The sequence below is a fragment of the Hyperolius riggenbachi genome, chromosome 5, assembly GCF_040937935.1.
Source record: "Hyperolius riggenbachi isolate aHypRig1 chromosome 5, aHypRig1.pri, whole genome shotgun sequence".
Taxonomy (NCBI): domain Eukaryota; kingdom Metazoa; phylum Chordata; class Amphibia; order Anura; family Hyperoliidae; genus Hyperolius; species Hyperolius riggenbachi.
Genome location: NC_090650.1, coordinates 138,174,555 through 138,191,650, shown reverse-complemented (window position 1 = coordinate 138,191,650; position 17,096 = coordinate 138,174,555). Strand labels below are relative to the sequence as shown.

At 42.9% G+C, this 17,096-nt stretch overlaps 1 protein-coding gene across 5 annotated transcripts in view; it reads left to right on the top strand.

Moving 5' to 3' along the window:
- Positions 1 to 17,096, top strand: part of TRAK1 (trafficking kinesin protein 1) — a 318,154-nt gene that overhangs the window by 34,364 nt on the left and 266,694 nt on the right. For 4 of the 5 annotated variants that reach the window (XM_068236308.1, XM_068236307.1, XM_068236306.1 and 1 more), the window contains exon 1: positions 11,307 to 11,325. The exons of the other annotated variant lie outside the window; for it this stretch is intronic. The gene's annotated coding sequence lies outside the window, so the exon portion shown is untranslated. Of the gene's footprint in view, positions 1 to 11,306; positions 11,326 to 17,096 lie in introns of those variants that run through there. 5 annotated transcript variants of the gene reach the window in all.

Sequence of the window (17,096 nt, the reverse complement as noted above, 5' to 3'; positions counted from 1 at the left end):
GGCTGGCTGGCTGCCTGCTCCTGCTCGGCTGCTGGCTGCTTGTGGCGCTACGACCTCAGCTCCGACCAGCCGTGACACTCGCAGTCCTCCTCTTCGCTCGCTGGGCGGGGTGGGCTGGGCTGGCTGCCTGCATCTCTATTATTGGGCAGCGAGTGGCGCCTGCGCCAAAAAAAGTTATCTGATTGGAAGGGAGGGACCCAGCGAGGAGAGGGGAGGCTGAGGGAGGGGGAAAAGAGAGTGTGCATAGCGCATGGCGCATGCGCAGAATACATTTGCACATTTAATGCGTTTTGGACGGACGACTACACTTGAAATACGGGCAGTACGGACAGCTGTATTTTAAGTGCTTTTGTACGGGCAGTCCGTCTTTTTACGGACGCTTGGCAACCCTGCCCCAAGGTCAGCGAGTCAATACCAAGTATTTGCTAAGATTAATGGTGAAGTTAAACAGTATTGATCATCTAGGAAAATCCAATCTAAAGTGACCCTGTAAGGAGAGGAATATGGAGTCTGCCATATTTATTTCCTCTTAGATAATGCCAATTGACTTTCTGTAATGTTGATCTTTTAGCTTCAGTATTGTCTGACTTACAGTGAGGGTAAGAAGTATCTGATCCCCTGCTGATTTTGCTTGTTTGCCCTCTGACCAAGAAATGGCCAGTCTATATTTGTAATGGTAGGTTTATTGTAAAGATGAGAGACAGAATAACAAGAAAAAACCCTCAAAAACCCAGTGCCCAAAGTCAGAGCCTGATATGCATTGTAATGGGCGAAATAAGTGTTTGATTTAGTCAGGGTTGTGGAGTCCGTAAAAAAATCATCCAACTCTGACTCTCGAAGTTTATGAAAACTCTGACTCTAGGTACCTTAAATTGCTTGGACTCCTCGACTCCACATGCCTGGATTTAGCAAAAGACAAGACAGTGGTGGAAGTGGGACACCTTACCCGTAGAGTGGGTGCATAGCCTGTAGGTGCTAAGCCCAAGCACCAAGTACATATAGCCAAATGTAGATCCAGGTCAGCACACCGTTCAAGTTGCAATAGTCTTCATTGCTGCATCAGCACATAAATGTGACAATTGTTTCGGGGCCAGCAACAGGTCTGCTTCATCAGACAGTGCAGACAAAAAACGATTGGATTTAGCATAAGGTGGCAATTGCAGAGGACAGACGATTACCAACAAAGGTTTTGCTGCCAAGTGTGAAGTCCTCTTTGGATAAGGGATCAAATATTTATTTCACTCATTACAATGCACATTGAGCTTTGATATATGGCACTGGGCTTTTGAGGGTTATTTTGTTATTCTGTCTCTTAGTTACAATAAACCTGCCATTACAATGATAGACTGGACATTTCTTGGTCAGAGGGCAAAAAAACAAAATCAGCAGGGGATCAAATACTTCTTGCCCTCGCTCCATACAGTCAAACCGTATTCGAAGCACCAGATCTGCATACTCTTTCTGGGTCTGCGGCTTCAACTTACGGTTCATATACATTTTAGATTAAACTCTGCTGATGCAGTCGCTAAAGACTGACTCGGGAGAGCACAACACTATTGTGCTCTTCCTTGCTCCCCCCCCTCCATCATGCACCGCACACCGAGAGATACAGGATTATGCAAATGTTGTATGCAAGTTTATGCAGCTTGAAAAGGGACCAGTCAGTTCCTACCAAGTTGGAATTTGAACTATTTTCATAAATTTGCATACATAATTTACATAATCCAGAATCAACACTGAATTATTTGCAACTCATTGACCATCCCTAGTTCAGACACTTTGCTAGGCTACAGCTGTGCGACCTGTACTGTTAGGCCCCATTCACATTACCAAACGCAGATGGCTGTGCGATTGGAACGCAATGCATGCGAACGCACGCCATCTGCGTTTTCATGTGTTGCGTGGCTGATCCCCATTCACTGTAGTGAATGAGACAGCCCTGCGTTTGGGAAAAAATGCGTGCAGCATGCGTTCGCGGACTGCACTGGTCCACAACGCATGCAGTGTGAACATCAGACAGTACAGTCTATGCACTTCTAGTGTCATGCGTGTTTGCCTACTGCACGCGTTGTCGAAATACGGACAGCATCGCGTGTAGTGTGGACGGGGCCTTACTTTGGTGGGAAGAGCACATGACAGAGTAAGGAGAGGAACAATGCTCACGTTTTCATTTCCATTTAAAAGGCCCAGAGTGTGGAATGAGATCTGATAAATGTAAGAAATAAGAACTGATGCATTATAGGCATTCCTTTTGCCCTACATGAAGATAAATAATGGGTAACGCTTTCTTTTTAACCTCCTTAGCGGTATGCCCGACACTGTGTCGGGCATACTGCTCTCTGTCCTCAGGAGTCCCCTAGAATGAATTTGCTCACATGGCTGTAAAAGCTTTAGCTAGCACTAGGCTAGCTAGCAAAGGTGTCCGACACCATCCGATCACCTGCGATCCACCCCGATCCCCCGGTTTATACATTACCCAGCCTGGATCCAGCGATTGCGCAGCCTCCCTGCACAGCTCCGGTCTCTCTATGGGGAGGATCGGGTTTGCGCATGACGTCGTGACGTCATGCGCGATCCTCCCCATAGTAAAGATCTGGAGCTGTGCGGCAAGGCTGCGTGATCGCTGGATCCAGGCTGGGTAATGTATAAACGGGGGAGATCGGGGTGGATCGCAGGAGATCGGGGGGTGGCGGACACCTTTGCTAGCTAGCCTAGTGCTAGCTAAAGCTTTTACAGCCATGTGAGCAAATTAATTAATCCTGGGGGTACAAACTAACAAAACTAACAAAACCTCCTGAGCGGCGTAACGCTCAGGAGGTTAAGAAAGTAAAGTGAGTGATTGGTCTAAAAGTATATACGTAGATAATGGTGGCTTAAAGGAGAAAATCCAATGATGTACTTTATCTGTAAGACCTCATTCACACTATGGGCTTGATTCACTAAACCGTGATAACTCCTATCAGGCCATGCTAGCGTTTTTACACTTTCACATGCAATCGTGAAATTTCACACCTGAAAATTTGCGAATCCGCACGAAAATGCGCACAAAACCGCTGGCGCTGCCGTGATATGAGTTTTCACGGTTTAGTGAATCAAGCCCTATACAGTGTGCGTTGCTGTGAGCATTTCTGGAGTGCGATCGGCAAGAACATCAGAAGTGCATGTATTCCATGCTCAGACGACATGCGCTGCGCAGGAGTGTGGTGCACACATACATTGGAAAGGTGCAGCGTTGACCCATTCACTGTAGTGAATGGGATCAGCAGCGCAACGCAAGGCAGCGCAGATGTCGTACGATCATGCATGTTGCATTCTGATTGCATGGCCATCTGTGTTTGACAATGTGAACAAGGCCTAAAGCCTGGTCTACGATGTTTCTTATCAATCGAGTCGCTGATGCGGCTTAATTGATAAGATCCGACAGGTCCGATCTCGCCGCGGCCGATTCCCCGCTCGTTCCCCGAGAGCGGACAATAGCGAGGAATCGAGCGGAAGATAAGTGGCGCCGGCGGGGATGAGCGGGTATTGAATCCGGCTGCGGCGGGTACGCGTGGGGATGCGGAAGAGTCGATCCGGAGGCTAATCGAGCCGCCGGATCGCTACGTGTAGACCAGGCTTAAAGAGAATCAGAGATGAAGCACCCTCTTGTATATTACCTTATAAATCAGTGGGAACATGACAGTAAACGCCTAATATTTTCTTTGTTTCATTGTTCTCTGTTTAATCTGACTGTTATCACCTCTGATAAGAATCCCCTACTGAGCACTCAGTCTGGCTTTGCTACTGAAAGATTATAGCTGAGTCTGTCTTCTCTGGTGTCTTTTCAAGCCCAAGCCTGCCCCCTTGTGGCTCTGCTATAATGACTCAGCTATAATTATTCCCTGCAAAGCCAGACTGAATGCTCAGTCCGGGATTCTTATCACAGCTGATAACAGCTAGTGATGGCCCGAACCGTTCGCCTGGCGAACCTTTCTGGGCCTCTTACTACTTCCGGGTCGCAATGACCCGGAGTAGTACGCCTGTGCTGCCCGGCGGAGCGCGTCCTAGATCGCGCTCCCGTTGCTGGGCACTTTCTGCGCATGTGCGTGACGTCATGAGTGACGTCACGCTCATGCGCAGAGAGTGCCCGGCAACAGGAGCGCGATCTAGGACGCGCTCCGCCGGGCAGCGCAGGCGTACTACTCCGGGTCATTGCGACCCGGAAGTAGTAAGAGGCCCAGAGTAGCAGAGCGGTTCGCCGGCGAACGGTTCGGGAACCGTTCGCTACATCTCTAATAACAGCCACTTTTAGCAGTGAGGATGAAACAGAGAAGCATGGTAAGTGTTTTTCTTTAATGTTCTTACTGATATATATGGTAAAATACACAAGGGTGCTTCGTCTCTGGTTCCCTTTAAGGCTCAACACACACACACCATACAATCTTGGTTGTTCAATATTACCACTTTCATGTAGTATAAGAGCTTATCCAATCAATCATTCAATGTATTTTCAATCTGTTGGCCCTTACACTACATAGATTTGGTAAATCTGTACAACCAAGATTGTATGGTGTGTGTTGCGCTTTAGAGTGACTATGCTTCAATGATTTGTACACAGTGGTCTCCAGGATGGCTGACAGATGGAAGCGACATAGTGAAGGTATACATTTATTTTTCTTTTGCATAAAAGAAACAGTTGGCGTTCACTTGTGAAGAGATTTTCCAGTACATATACATAGGGGTTGGTTCACATATATAGGAGTTCATGGCGGTAGCATGTTTTTAGAATGCTGGCAGTAATAAATTATTCTAAGTCAGCACCTACTGTATATGTTATTAATATCAAGCAGACAGTCGCTGTCTAGTCATTAGCAGCCTGCTAATCAAAATAACTTTTTAGAATGCACCAAAATATCCACTAGAGGATTATCGCGTGCTGATCATAGCAGTGAGTCTGCCCTACATTTTTGTCAAGGTCAATCTGGAATAATTAAGACTTGCTTTATGTAGCCGATAAATACTGTGCTAGCTTTTATTTCCTTTATTAAAATAAAGATTTTCACTGTAAGGCTTTGTTCAGACAGGCTAAGCATGTGATTGTGAAACTCATGACTGCTGTTGTATTCTGCACCAGTGGCAACTCGAATTGTTGCAATAAAAGGTGAGGCTCAAGTAGGTGTTTGTTTTTAGTATTTGTGTGATTTTGGAAAATTTTGGGTGCAACATTTTAGCTGAAGGCTCATGGATATGTTTTTGTTGTTGATGATTTGTAAAGTGCCACGGAATATGTGGACACTAAATCATCAATAATAATCTTGTGCTGACTTTGTCTATATGGTCTTTTTACTAACTGTCCCAAACAGGGGCTCATAGTCTACTACCTACCATAATGGTATGTCCATTGTAGTCTAGAGCCAACTGTAGGAGGTTGCCAATGAACTTATCTGTATGTTTTTGGACTGTTGAAGGAAACCAGGGTTCTTGGAGGAAATGCATGCAGACACTGGAAAACCTAAAACTCCTTGCAGATCGTCCCCTGTGTTTAATGCCAAATGCAGAAAAGCATAAATGAGCTAAGGCACTGGCGCCCGTGTGAACCAGGCCTACGTTTTGCAGTGTATAGTGATAAAACAATGTTATTTGGATCTCATGCTGAAGCCATTTTGCGTGATGGGCTCCAGTGTAATTTACAGAGATTCTCTACAGGATTCAGCTCAGCATTCACGTAGCACGCAGTGAACTGTGAATCTGTGGCCTGATTTAATCGTAATATTTACTTTGGACTTTATTACAATTCTCTAGCAATGTGGTGCTGCTCATGTTGTGAACAAAACAAGATGAGAAAACCATTCCATCCATGGTAATGCAGATACTCCAGGCTGAGAAGAAATCGTCCAATGTAGCAAATATTTACCCTCTAACAGTGATTAGATAAAAAACTAAGAAGCTTAAAAAATATACCATAATATACCATGTGTTCAGATATAGCCCAATCTCACCACATCAAGGAATTCTGTGTGCTGAATACTCTCCAAGCAGGAACTCTTAGCCTACTCGATAAACGCATGGTTGTGCCAGGGCTGGACTTTTGCATCAGCCACAACCTAGTAGGGATGCTTCACATAGAGGGGAATGCAAGAGGTTGGATCTCATTGGATTATTGAGGGCTGCACAATGGAAGAAGGGGACATGTGCAACACCTGAAAGTGAAAGGACAAAGGCATATGGAAGAGAGGGCATCTACACACAGGAGGAGGCAGCGCAAAACAGGTGGCCGGGAGGAGGAAAGCAAAAAGATTAAATCCAGTCCTGATATGTTCTGTAGATGTATTGTTTTGTATGACCCTCTTTTGCAGTTATCTGTCAATATTCTCCCCTGACCTACCTATAGGCATAAGGTGACTTTCCATACAGTTGGGTTACAGTGTCGGGCCTACAGGTGCAGAGCTGATTGGTATTGGGAGTGAGTATTACAGAAGTAGTTCTTGATCAAGCAGCTTACTATTTGTTATACAAATAAAGCCTAAAATACAGTTCAATAAGCTGCTCCTAGTCCACAATGCTTCAAGTTAAAATATGCAAATTAAGGTTACAATGTAGCAGTCATAACATCACATGGCGCTACATGCTACTCTTCATGTTGTAGGAAAGCTCAAGAAACTTGTGAAACAATGTTACAATGAATGTGATGTATTTTGAATACTAATGTCAATATTAGGTCTGCTCCATTTAAACCCAAATTTTTACATTTTGGCTTGAAGTATTGCTATTTGTTATACCTTGAAAAATCATCAGCTATGTTGACCTGTATAATACTTTTAAGGGTGCTTTTCCACTAGCTGCGGATCACTTGCGTTTTGCCGATCACGACTGTACTGCGAATAACCTGTAAACTGCGGTGCTGTTTTTCCACTAATGTAATAAGATTTTTACCAAATTGCAATCACTGGGCTGCACAATTTTCGTAGTACATTTGACATATCGCTGTAAAATTGTGGTAGTGGTAACACTGGGTGTGGGTTAATGGCCAAGCCCTCCCTTTGGTACAACAAAACAAACGACATATGGACAGTCATTCGACAAGCCGGAAGCCTGAACACGCAGGTGAGATGCCAACTACTGCAGTGTTGCTGTTTGAAGCTTTCCCTGTTCATGGCCACTGTTTGTGGTGTTCCTGTTTCTGCACAGAGGTCTGCATTTTGAGGATGAGTGGATCTCTTGCCATGTAATTGGGAAATCTACTTTTGTTCTGCTAGCTCTAAAGTTTTCACTGTGTATGGCGCACTCCTTTATTCTATAAGGCTGTTTTTAGCAACAGTACATAATAAATTAGCTCAATGGAATTCCTCATTCCAAGATGTGCAGCTCTTAGTAAAACCTTGCTGGGAACTAAGCTGTCTTTTTAGCCTCTTATAAGAATGAAAAGGTTAATTCCCTTAATTGGCTTCCTCTGCTTTGTCAGCTACTTTCACAGGACTTCAGTGTGATTTAGTAAATCATTGTTTGTGTACCAGGGCCATTCACTTACAAAACATACCACTGGTCTTAGCAATACAGAGAAACATACAGAATGTCCCAAATGGAATGAAAATATTGTCTTCTTATAATTCAGTATTTACGTCAAATAGATTATTTCATTTCTAAATCATATAAAACCAGTTCTTCAGCGTTTATGAATTAACCACGCCAAATAAAAAGTTGGGTAGAGTATAGATAATAATAGTGTTTGCTTGGTTACTGCAGACTTTCAAACAGAATGCCTCAAGCCCCATACACACACTCAACAGCTGTCTTTTAGGCTCTCACAACTTTTCTTGTGAAACACCTAAAAAAAAATCTCTTTCTATTCAAGCAGCTGGTAAGAAGTCAATCCAAATGTTGAATTAACTTCTTATCAGCCTTACCAGCTGGTTGCACAATAGCAAGAGATTTTTTTAGGTTTTTCACAAGAAAAGTTGTTAAAACCCTTAATCTACTGCTGAGAGTGTGTATGGGGCTTTAGAGTCACAATCCGGCTTGTGATCCATTTTAATTTGCGCTTCCTGCCCTCTCTGCCTTTTATTGATACATACCTATTGGGAAGCTCTAGCGGAGCACATGCATTCTGCTTTACCACAGTTCTCTTTGCTTGGCAGTTAATTAAGGTTTCAGGTTGGGATGGCACAGATGGTGGTGCTGATTAAGACTTGCTGTGTCAGCTGAGAGCATCATCATTGAGACAAGGACATTGGATTGGGCAGGCTACAAGCATTCTAGGAGTGGTTCAGGGGTTTAAGAAGTGGGCCAGTTATCTCTGGTTAACTATAAAATGGGTAGGCAATGTTCAAGCTAGTTATTTGGTCGAGGCATGAAGAAATAGGCGCTGATGCTAAATTAGGAAATTTAAGCCGATGTAGTAGCGGTGGGGGAATTCTGTAGCGGAAAGATAGTGCTGAGGAAAGCGCTGGTGTTTACTACCACTGTAGCTGAAATCCATTGTGTCGGCGTATAATGCTCTTTAACCACTTCGCATGCAGACTTTGTTTCCCCCTTATGGACCAACAAAGTTTTGACATTTTAGCTATGCGCCTATTTAATCAGCAATAACTTTATCCGTGCTTATGACACGAAAATTAGATATATATATCGTTTTGTTTTCCAAGACAAACTAGACGTTAATTGTGTGGTATTTTTTCCCTCAAATAATTTTTTGCTTTCTATGCATAGCAATGGAATGTAGGAAAAAAGAAAAGCCCAATCGTGCACAGCTGTGCTTCGCCTACAAGACATATTAAAGGAGTCATCAGGGGAGAAATAGTAAAATAAGTGGTACTTACCAGGGGCTTGCTCAAAGCTCCCAGGACGTCCCTCGCCGCAGCTCTGCCCGCAGCCGTTTGCCGCAGGTCCGTCCCGATCCCCGGCGATGACGTCAGAGCGACCTCCAGGTTGCTCTGTACTGCGCGAGCCGCGCTGTTGATCACCACCATGTGGGCCGGAGCGGACTGCACAGGCGCAGTACTACTGCGCCTGCGCAGTCCGCTCCGGCCCACGTGGCAGTGATTGACAGCGCCGCTCGTGCAGGCGCAGTACAGAGCGACCTGGAGGGGGTATCAGCTACTGATTGGGATAAAGTTTAGTCCTTTGTAACTGTTTCTCTTTGTTTCCTCATCTTTGTTTCCTTTATTCTTATTTTTAAAAGCACTCCCTGGAAAGCTCCCATATATAGATGCTAGAAATTCTGCTTACTTGTGTGCCATTATTCTGGCAGTTGCTTTGTGCCACTGTCATCCAGGGAATGATTTTGAAAATGAAAGAATTCCTGAGAATCCCCTATGAGTAAGTAGAATAGTCCAATACCTGCTAGAGCTTTAAAGCAGTAGGATTGGCCATACTATGCCAGGGAAAAAAAACATATATATAAGTAGATAAATACTTGATCTACTTACATAACGCATGTATTATACTGTCCACATTTTGATTTCAGTGAATGTTATATAGTAAATTACGAGAATTCTGTTCCTGGTGGGGGCCATGTCTTTTGCCCACAGTTAAGGCTAACTCGTGATGTCATTTCTGCCCTTTACTTTTTTTTCTTGTCTCCTCCAATCACTGAGTCGCCTCAGCCTTGCTTGTAAACACAAGTGAGTAGGGGATTATGTTTCAGATAAGAAGCTGGCAGGGAAATAAAGGGAAGAGGAGGAATAGATTATAGATAAAAAGAACCCCAATCATGCAATCCTTTGGCACGACTACTAAAGGGCCAGTGTTTTCTTAAAGAGAAACTCCAACCTAGAATTGAACTTTATCCCAATCAGTAGCTGATACCCCCTTTTACATGAGAAATCTATTGCATTTCACAAACAGACCATCAGGGGGCGCTGTATGACTGATTTTGTGCTGAAACCCCTCCCACAAGAAGCTCTGGGACTGCGGTACTCTGGGCAAACTGCCACAATGTAACAATGTTCACAGACAGGAAATGGCTGTTTACAGCTGTCTCTAACAGCCAAAACAGCTAGGAGCAGCTACATAACCTGCCCACAGTAAGGGTACGTTTCCACTAGAGCGAATCTGCATGCAGATTCGCTCAACCAATACAAGTGGATGGCGCCGTTTCCACTTGTCAGGAATTCTGTGCGGCTCGCTCTGCAGAAAAGATCTGCACAGCAGAGCTGTCAGAATTCGCACGCCGCACACCCGCACGCGAATCATCGGTCATGTAACTAAAATGGAAAAACCGCAAGCACTTGAATCTTGCGGTTTTCCCGGCGTTTCCGCATGCGATTTCGTTTAAAAACCCATGTCAATGTTTGCCGGCATTGACATGGTTAAAATCGCATTGTTAAAATCGTGAACGATTCCACGTGAAAAGCCGCATGAAAATGTCAACGAATCCACAACCGTATGCGGATTAGTTGACGCGTTTTCTGCGAGCATATAGCGCCGCACAAGTGAAAACGCACCCTAAAAATGTCACCATGTAATGTCAGAATGTAAATCGGGGAGAGGAAAGATTTTACAATGAGCAAACACTGACTAAATCATTTATACATAATTATGGTAAAAAATGAAGCACTTTTTTACTACATTATTTTCACTGGAGTTCCTCTTTAAAGAAAACCTGAACTGAAAATTAAAAGTCAAAATAAGCATACACAGGTCACACTTACCTTCCATGTAGTCTACTCCTCAGTGTCTTTCTCCTGTCCCGCGTCCTATTTGTTCACTGTGATCAAGGGAATTTTCCATCCTCCATTTTGAAAATGGCCTTTACCCATAACAGCTTTCTGGTCAGCACACAGTTAAACTGTAACATCGCCCACTTGAGCCATAGGGAAACATGGACATTACCCTAGTACATTAGTTTTCCTCTCAGCTATAACTGACAGCAACTGATCTTTTACTGACAGCAACTGATATATTTCAGATCTGACAAAATATTGTCAGAACTGGAAGGGATCATTGTCAGAAGAAAATGGTGAGCTTCTGAGAGGAACTGATGGCAAGGTAACTATGCAATGTTCATTTGAAGTTACCCCATGTGTTTATTTTAAATATTTTTACTCAGTACAGGTTCTCTTTAAAGAGAGTAGGTAGTAGACAGAAACGACAGGTTTTGGACTAGTCCATCTCTTCATAGGGGATTCTCAGCAAGGATTTTATTCTCTATAAAGCTATTCTCTAAGTAGGATTTAAACAATGATGCTGGCCAGCTTCCCTGCTTGCTACACAGTTTTTTGGCAGTTGGACAGAGCAACTGCCATTCACTAAGTGCTTTTGAAAATAAATAAATCCCTGAGAATCCCCTATGAAGAGATTGATTAGTCCAAAACCTGTCACTTCTGTCAGATTTTTTTACTACCTACTGTAAGTGATAGCTACATAGGAGAAAATAAATGTATGGCTCATTTTACTCTGTAAACATTTTTTACTTCTTATTTGTATGCGTTTGCACTTATTTGGATGTGTTTGCACATATTTTAAATTTTACAACTTTTCGCTGTAGTGCCCCTTTAACCTCCCTGGCGTTCAATTTTCCCAGGATTTCTGTGCAAAAAGTGATAACATTTATTCTTAAAACTTCTTTTTTTCCTGTAACTTGCCAAAATGTGTCAAGCAAGGGTCTAAGGGTCTAGTATACAGTGCGGGAGAGTATTGATGTGTATGCACGTTTATACTGTTCACAGCATGTTTTTATGGATGGATATATATGTCCATTAAAGGGTTACTGAAGTGAAATTAGGGGGGGGGGGGGGGGGGGGGAGACACAGTTTAACTTACCTGGAGCTTCTTGCAGCTCCCTGGAGTTATCCTGTGCCGAGATTACCCAAGATTCTCCCCCTGAAAGCTGGTTGGTCGCCACCAGATGGAGGCTACTATGCATCCTGTTTGCTCTGCTACTGCTGGGAGCACTCTGCTGCACGCACAGTAGCGATTTTCGCCAGAGCGCTGTTGGCAATGCGGACATGGTGAGGCGGTGTGTGGCCGGCCAGCTTTGCAGGTGTCGCCGCTGCTGGCCATATGGTTTCTGAATGATGGCGTGGGCACAGGATGACTCCATGAGGCTGCAAGAAGCCCCAGGTAAGTTAAACTGATTTTTTTTTTTTTTTTTTTTTTTTTTTTTTTTATTTATTATTTGGCTGAGGATATTTGAAATTTTATTATGATTCTGCTGTTTAGTGGGATTTTTCAAGAACTCACATTTCTGTTGAACCACCAGCATTGCACTTTCAGTGATCTAGAACAGAAGAAATACATTTAAAAAGGGAGATCTCTTATACATTTGAGATTTATCTGTTTTTGAGCTGTGAAAAGGTCTTACATTTCCTAGTAGAAAGTTTTGGGAGGAAGATTATCCTGCAAAACGAATTACTTGAGCTTTACATACTTTGAAGTCTCACAATAAGAATTCATTAGAAATCTGACACTTTTCATACTGAAAACTCCGTTTTTTGAAGAGGTATTGACCTGGAAGTGAACTCTTGTTCTTTAGAAAACAGGAGTGGAGTGCCGGAATACTAAGCATAATGCTACTGCTTCTGATCTGTTGAATGAACTCGCTTGAACCTCCACGCCATATAGGAATATGACACTGACCTCATGTTAGCTACTGTTAACTCATCTTTGGCTTATGCGCAGCTTCACAAATGCTGTCTACCCTCTACTGCCTTATCTCCAGCTTCTTCATTATCTAAGCCCGCATTTTGCCTTCTCATGCAGTGCAATCATGTAATTTTAATCATGTAATCAGTTCTGGTTTAATTTCTTTAAATGCAATTATTAGACATACCTTAATGTGTCTTTATGATAGGTAGGTTTACTCTCTTGCATAACGTGACTGAGGCTCCTCTTTCACTTACAAGTGCAGTCGTAAATGAGTTTGCGCTCGCAATAGCTTCTCTTTCTGCTCGACATGAACCGACGGAAGCAAAATGCGATCGCACTCAATAATCATGCAGCCCAACGATTGTGATTAGTGAAATATCGAAACGTGGTAATGGAAAAAGTGCACCGTAATATACATGTAAATCACAGTGCACTAGTAATCGGCAAAACGCTGGCGATCTGCTTGTTTAAAAAAACTAGTGGAAAAGAGCCCTCAGACTGAAAGATTCAGGACCAGTACAGTACAATAAGTCTAATGCTGGGAATGTACGATGAGATTTTTTTTTAGAAAATTTACTGTCCAATCGTTTTTCTGATTGATTTTTTTTTAATCTATTTCCTTTCACTTCTATGAGAAATCAATCATAAAAACAATCAAAATCAGATCGGACCTGTTGGAAATTATTTATCGAACCATTTATCTGCCCAAAAAAATATCATGGTGTATTCCCAGCATTACTGCACAGTGCTATTGTATGAGTATCCTGCTCGCTTGCTTACAGGAGAAGAGGGTGGAGTAATGACTCATTCGTGAGGTAATGTCTCCAACTGTCCTACTAAAAGGCGAGGTATGAATTGGTTGAGTTGATGACCAAGCTTTGCTGCTTTACTGCAGTGGAAAAAAAGTGAAGTCACTGGGACGGATTTTGTAGTTATTTTCAGCAATTATTTTTTCCCCAAGATACCTTAGTAAATGTCAATTACTGTGGAAACTAATAATGTTCATGTGGCTTGCAGCTTTAGCTACTTACTGTGATGTTTGTAGATTATTTTTTCTTGGTTTCCTGCTGAGTGGCTTACCCCATCTTCCCATCCCTGGTGACTGAATGTAATCAGGAAAGCCTGTATCCTGCTACATTGTTGACATGCGAGGACAAATAAAAAAGCAACGCATCCGTTTTTCTGCTTTGTTGTGTAGTTTGCCAAACCTACGGGTATACTTTGTAACTGTACAATTTTTGTACTATACATCCATCATTATTTGAGCCCATTCACATTAATGGTTGGTTTTATTTTAATGCATTGCACAGTTGATGTGTAATGCACTCTTGAGTTTCCATTTTTGTTCTATATGATTCTATATGAGTTGGTACTACAATCATCCAACCCTGACTCCTCAGTTCACGAAACCACCGACTCTGACTCCAGGTACCCACAATTGCTCCACAGCCCTGGCAACACCGAATTTCGATCCATTTCGTCCGATCCCGTCGATCGCTCCGTGCGGAAAATTACCGTCGATCGCCCGCGGGTACGGAGCGCGTCGCTAGCGGCGTTCGAGTGCCCGACGACCGATGCAATAGAGCGGCAATACATTACCTGCTCCGCCGGCGCGACTACCCCCGGTCACCGCTGCTCCGTCTCCGCGCTGGTCTCCGGCATGCTTCAGCTCCTCCTGCCCGGCAGGAAGTTTAAACAGTAGAGGGCGCTCTACTGTTTAAACTTCCTGCCGGGCAGGAAGAAGTAAAGCATGCTGGACCTGGAGACCAGAACGGAGACTGAGCAGCGATGACCTGGGGACTGGAGTCGCGCTGGCGGAGCAGGTAATGTATGCGGGCGGGGGGAGCGGTGGCAGCAGCACCACCACCACAACAGATTGTGAACGGTTTCAGGCTGAAATCGGTTCACAATCTGTTTGCAGTAAAGGTAGCCATACGATCCCTCTCTGATCAGATTCGATCAGAGAGGGATCTATCTGTTGGTCGAATCTGATGGCAAATCGACCAGTGTATGGCTACTTTTGAGTTTGTCTAAGACAACCTGAAGTGGTAGGAATGTGAAGACTTGCCATCTTTATTACCTTGTAAACAATGCCTGACTTCTATGCTGATGCTCTGCCTCTAATATTTTATGTCACTGGCCCAGAATGAGCATGCAGATCAGATGATTTTGACTATGGTGTTTCTCCACTGGCTGCATCCTTGTTGCAGGTGTGTGACTCAAAAACTAAAGTCCAAGGGACAGTTCATTCATATGGCCAGGTCCTTTTCTGCTAACGAGCAGAAGCGTTTGGTGTTTCCCGTTGTTTTGATCCCTTTGGGGAATTCAAAACTGTAAATGCAGCCGATGCTAGAAGCTACATTCAGCATCTCTGAAAATTTTGATTTACTACGCTTGTGCAGTCAGTGGTAAACACATTGAGATGAATGCTGCCATTTATCTTAGTGTGGGACGCGGCGGATCATGGCAGTAAATGACAAGCGCAGAAGTCAGCAGTTGCCTGTGTAAACCAGCACTTAAAGTGGAATAAAACTCCCAACAAAACATTCATTAAAAATGTGTTTTCCTACTTTTATTACTACCCATTCAGTTACATATTTACTTTTGTGCACAAGTTCTCAAAGTACAGTTTATCTGCTCTGAAAGCTGCCATTGCGTTACATTAATAGATTCTAATATATAAATACAGCAGCTATCAAGTAATACATTTCTCATCTGTCTCTGCTTGTCAGCTCAGTACAGTTCAGTTTCAGCACATGGCTGGCTATAACTAATTGTAGCAACAGAGGAATGTAAACAAAATATAATGTTCTCTCCTTTGTTCATCAGTGGAAAGCTCCTTCAGCTTGTGATCTGCATCCAGAGGGCTGTGTTTTACTGTTTGAATGCTGTTCTGCTACATTTTTTTTTGTGATAGTAGGTTTAAGGCTGTAAAAAAAATATTTTAGAGCAAAGAAGAAATGCTGAGTTTCAGGGCACTTTAAGCTCTGCATAAGGGAGTGACAATGGCAGCCTCTGTATTTCTGTCACTTAAAGTTCCCTTTCAAATCTTTGTGTTGACAAACACTGCACTGTTATGTAATGGACACAGAGCATTTCCATGGTGACGTATAGCTTTTGCATTTGTCATTTAACCTATGAGTTCATAACAAAGTATAGCACCTACACAAATGATGTGTATGCTAATGTATACAGTAGTGCTGGAATGTCGATGAATGCACATTATATAAAGCATAACCATGTTTACACACACAAAATGCATACCCATGTACACAAATACAGCATACAACACACGTTAACAGGAATGAGGAATGCATACATTAAACTGGACGTGTTGTAGTGCATATAGTGACAATTTTTTACAGTGGGTTTTTTATTTTACCACCTGCCTTTGACCTTTGGACTGTCTGTTAACCCATGAGCTTTTCTTGCCTCAGCATTTGCTGGACTGACTACTTGGATCATAATTTGAGCCACACTTTGTCATATGGGCAACCAAATAAGGACCAATCTAAAGTGGTTGAAGGGGGACTTGGTATAGATGAACAAGTGTGAGTGGTAAGTTGTTTGAGGCTGAAGTAGTGCTTTAATAAGGGACTCAAAGTACCACTCCTGCAACATCCCGTCACCACTCATCGGGGTGCTCTGTTGAAGTCCAGGAACATTGCCTTGGACCTTGTAGCCTGAAATCAGCACAACTGATAATTACAATACACTTCTAGTTCATCCATGAGTGTCTAGTGCATACATAATGTTGCATGAAATATGTTAGGCTCTGTGTCATTTGGTCTCCTTTAAATGTAGTGTAATTTTATATTGTCCAATTTTTGGTTCCTACAGTATAATTTTGTTATAGTAAACATCTGGGTATAGTAAACTAAGTGTCCAGGTCCCAACCAAGCCCCGTTATAAGTATATTGGAGTAATGCTTGCTATATAGTAAACACTGATTTAATAAAACGTCTGTTATAGTAAACCTGTCTTCTGGCCCTTTCGGTATTCTGTATCTGGATATAGTGGAAAGTGGGCGGGTGCATGTGTCATAAGTCGTTCTGAGACCCATGAGAAGTGGATACAATTTTAAAAGATTGGCACCATATCCTGCCCAATCTTATTATGGGATCTAAGGGAAGGACAGTTGAGCTACTGTGTCTGGCTGGTTGTCTATGCTCTTCATATTTGTGTGGCAGACTGGCAGTAAGTGAGGGAGTTTTGTACCGCTGCATCACAGGGATTGGTCATTCAGTGCAAGTTGGCAGCAGAATTGGAAGAATAACCATCTAGCATGGTCACCTATTTCATTAATGACAAATGCCTTCTGTCTACTGAACATGTATAGACCTGGGTGCAATTATTTTTACAGTGCTGGTATTTTGAGTTCTGCAGATGTGAAATTCTTTGAATTTTGATGGACCAATTTTCTTCTTGATCCTTTTTAAATTTTGGAATTTAATCTTCCTTATAGCAGTGTATATTCACATAAAGCCTTCTTTTGTTCTATGAGGAATCTTGCGTGAGGGCAGATTTTCTCC